This window comes from Vulpes vulpes, chromosome 4 (genome assembly GCF_048418805.1).
Source record: "Vulpes vulpes isolate BD-2025 chromosome 4, VulVul3, whole genome shotgun sequence".
Classification (NCBI taxonomy): Eukaryota; Metazoa; Chordata; class Mammalia; order Carnivora; family Canidae; genus Vulpes; species Vulpes vulpes.
The window spans coordinates 43,598,772-43,603,151 of NC_132783.1; the positions used below are offsets into that span (position 1 = coordinate 43,598,772).

Here is a 4,380-nt window from a genome sequence, read left to right on the forward strand (position 1 = left end):
CACCTGGGGCGCTCAGTTGATTAAGCATCCGAACATGATTTCAGCTCAGGTCATGATCTCAGGGTTGTGAGATTGAGCCCCATGCCCCATGTCAGGCTCCCCACTTGGCAGGGAGTCTGTTTGAGTTTCTCTCCCTCTGCTCTTTCCCCAGCTTGTGTGCTTCTCTTGGGTGCTCTCTCTCTCTCTCTCTCTCTCTCTCAAATAAATAAATAAATCTTAAAAAAAAAGAATGCTAGAGATATGTTATATAATATATATATATGTTATATAATACAAGGCCTGTTTACAGGGGGGATAATCTAGGAAATAATTTATGTGAACTTCTTAATTTCATCATACAAGACAAACACTAAAGCACCACCCATGCCTCTGAGAACATTGGACCATGCACGCTTGAAAAAAAACTTTGGCTTCTTCATCATGAGCAACCTTCCTCCAGCAGTCAAGCATGCCTGTGTATGCCAGTTCCTTTGCATCCTGACTACATCATCATATGGTGACAAACAACATCCAATGGATAGGAAGTCAACCCAGCAACCACTGTGATGGATTATGCGATCATCCAGCTCATGAAGATGTGAGTATTCTTGGGATCTGGATCCTAAGACACTCCCATTGCAGTGTCATAGACACTGAAGTAAGCAGCTGGGTAGATAGGAATCCCCTGCACAGACATATTAAAACCCTGGTACGAAAAAGAAAAATAAATAAATAAATAAATAAAAATAAAAAATAAAACCCTGGTACGGGTCCTTCATCCCATCAGACTTGTAGATCTTAACCAGCCAGTCACCAAGGCCTCTGAATTCCCTTTTAGCTCCAGCTTTGCCCACATCAGCTACCAGATAGGTACGGGCAAAATCAAGAGGATACACAAAACACAAGGTTATGGCCCCAGTGGCACCTCCTCATGCCAGATTCCCTGCAAGTAGAACCAAAACTGTATTCCTCTGTCCATACCAGCCAGGAAGATCTGCTGGTGTTGATCTTTGAAGGCAAAGTTTAGAGCCTGGGTGGGAAAGGATCTGATGCCATTGGCTAGGTTACCATGCCAGAAAGACAGGATTCCCTGGTCCTTGGGGATGCGGACCACGCCATCTATAATGCTCATGTATTGCTTCTCTGCAGTGATTTGCTTGCTGGCATGCTGCACCTGCAGCAGCAACTTGACCCACTGGAAAGGTACAACCACAGTCTTGGAGATGGCCATGCTTATTCCCCTGCCAGGAAGTCCTTGGTGAAACACACAGCAGCACCTCTATATCGAAATGAGAGAGGAGAGGACCCACAGGCAACTGTGGAGCAGTTTGTAAAGATTCCAACTGTCCCCTGATTCTAATCAAAATCACTATAGAGTATTTTTGGAGAACTTGACAATTTGATTCTAAAATTTATGCAGAAAAGCAAATGGCTTTTCTAGATAAGAAGAGCCAAGACAATGCTAAAGAAGAACCAGATGGGGACACTTATCCTTTCAGATGTCAAGACCAATGGAGTGGACCGGAGACCAGAAACAAACTCATGCATATATGAAAGCTCAGTTATAAAGGAGCATGTGTTACATATTTGTGGAAAACTAAAGACTGTGTGAAAGGCAAAACCAGATAAACTTTGGAAGGCAGCATCAAATATCTTCACACTGTGGAAAAAAGGAAGGATCTCTTAGACAAGAACCAAAATCACCAAAGCAGGAGGACAGGAAGGCCACATTTTACCATACTAAAGAATTTGGGCCTCCTGTTTATCAAAAGGCACTATAAAGAGCAGGACAAGACAAGCCAGTGTGGAAAGGAACAGGGGTAGGTCAATAAATGATTGGAACAGAGTGGCAAGGCAGCAATGATTCAAACTGGTCACGAGCCACAAACTGAGAGAGAATACCTAAAACATTAACAATCAATAAAAGATCGTTATCTAGAATTTATGAAGAACTCCTCTAAAGAAAAAAAGGACAAAAGACATACCAATCATTTCAGAAAAGAGGAAATGTTTATGGTAAAAAAAAAAAAAAGATGTAAAAGATGTCCAGTCTCATTCATAATTAAGACAAAAGAAATGGGAATCAAAATCACATGGCATTTTATGCCTCCCTTCTTTTGCAAATTTTAAAATATCTGACAATGTCAAGTGTCTTCATAATGAAGATATTTAGCAACAGAAACACTCATACACTGCAAATGGGAGTACAATCCTGGTGGAAAACTGACAATACATAATAAAGTTGCACACCACATATTCCATATCCCACAACTTCTCTCCTGGGTATATGTGCTAGAGAGACTTTTACACATATAAGGAGATATATACACTATTCATAGAAACATTGTTCATAAAAGCCAAATCTGAAAAAAAAAAATGTCTAATTACACTGAAATGGATAAATAAAATGTGTCTTCAAACTTCGGGATTCTCTGTCTAGTATTAAAAGTGAATGGATCAGCAGGGCGGACACTCCAAAACCGAGGTAAACAACACCACCAACAAGACAAAAGTCAGTCTTAGAAAAAAGAAGCTGCATGATTCCCGTTAGGGTAAAGTGCAGCCCAAACTCCATGGTGTATGGTTTCGGGGTTCACGCACGCGGCTGTGCTGTACTCTGTGGCCACCCGCTGAGCTAGGACCTGCAGATCCCAGAGTTCCCTTCCCTGTGTGGTTTGGGGTTAAATCTGACCCAAAGAGGAACTTAAAGGGTCGTAGGGGCACAAGTGAAGAAGCAGCCTGTTTTATTGAAAGGCACGCACAGACAGATGCGGGAGGACAGCCTCGGGGGTGCCAGGTTCGCGCTACGCCGCGTCTCCCCTCCCCGGCTGCAGGCCCCGGCCCCGGCTCCCCCGGCCGCCACGCGCCCGCCCTTCCACGGCCTCCCGCGGCCGCCCCTCCGTAGCCCTGCTGGTGCCTGGCGTCCTGTGCTCCTCCGGGTAGCCGGCTGGCCCACCCCCCGGTGCTTCAGGGGGCCGCTAGTGCTTTCTCCCCATCTCACAGCCCCTTCCAGATCTGCAGGGAAAGCTAGAAGATGTAATTTCTACAAAACCCCCCTTAGGGGATCCCTGGGTGGCGCAGCGGTTCGGCGCCTGCCTTTGGCCCAGGGCCGATCCTGGAGACCCGGGATCGAATCCCACGTCGGGCTCCCGGTGCATGATGCCTGCTTCTCCCTCTGCCTGTGTCTCTGCCTCTCTCTCTCTCTCTCTCTCTGTGTGTGTCAAAACCCCCCTTAGCCCACATCACTAGAAAGATGAGCAAGGGAATATCTTGTTCAAAATTCCTCAAGTGGGGAGGAGAAAGGACAGCGTTAAGGAGGGGCACTCAGGACTTCTGAGGCACCGGAACGTCCTTTTACTTAAGTTGGGTGGCAGGTACAAAGTATCCATTCTATAAATATTCTTTAGGCCGCACACAGTGGGATAAATGTTCCAGTGCAAAATGAAAAATGAAAACAAGGAAGGTGGGCGGAGGAATGGGTGAAATAAATAAAAGAGATTAAGAGGGCACTTACCGAGACTAGCACTGAGTAATGTACAGGATTGTTGAATCATTATGTCATGCACCTGAAGCTCCTATGATACTGCATGTTAATTATATGTCAGTACAAAATATGTTTTTAAAAGTTAAAAATAAAAACATAATAGCAAGTGATTTCAAATCCTTAGGGAAAATTCATATGAAGTTAAATACAAAGGAGAAAAAGAATCTCATTGGCCAAAGGGAAGAGCAACGTCAGCGCCCCGGACTTGTTCCCTGTGCAGAGGGGGCAAAGCTGTCAGACAGAGACTGGAGAGCCTGATGGCTAGATGGCAGACTGCTCACTTCCTGTGTGGGGTGGGCGAGGGGTGATCCTGGCATCTGAACATTCATCTCTTCCCTTTTCTAACCAACCTCTCGTTCAGTCTCATGACTTGCAACACCAGCGACGGGCTGCTGATTTACATTTCAGCCTGGACCTTTCTCCTGAACTCCTGTTTTTCATATCCAAAGGCCTCCCCAGCATCTCACCCTGGGTGCTTAATTGGCATCTCAAAGGCAACTGTCCCAAACTGAGGTCCTGACCTTACCGCATGAACCAGCCCCCTCCATTGCCCTATCCCAGCCCCACACCTGCTCCTCCCTACATTATTGCCCTGTCAGTAAATGAAGGTCCATCCTGACTGTTGCTTAGGTAAAAAACATGGCATCTTTCTTGACACTTCTCTCACTCTGTATGTGACCCCTAGGCAAATTCTGTTACTCTAATTGCACTGGTCTCCCTACTTTTTCACTATCCCACCAGATCTCCTGCCTTAGAGCCTTTGCACTAATTGACCTTCGGCCTGATACGCGTGGTCCTAAGACAACTGCCCAGTTGGTTGCTCTGCCTCATTCAGTCTTTACTCAAGTATCTTCTTA

The 4,380-nt window shown here is 45.5% G+C and overlaps 1 pseudogene; it reads right to left on the bottom strand.

The window, feature by feature from the left end:
- Nucleotides 1-601: 601 nt before the first annotated feature.
- LOC112908361 (ADP/ATP translocase 2 pseudogene) lies at nt 602-4,071 on the bottom strand (annotated as a pseudogene).
- Between the last annotated feature and the right edge of the window lie 309 nt (nt 4,072-4,380).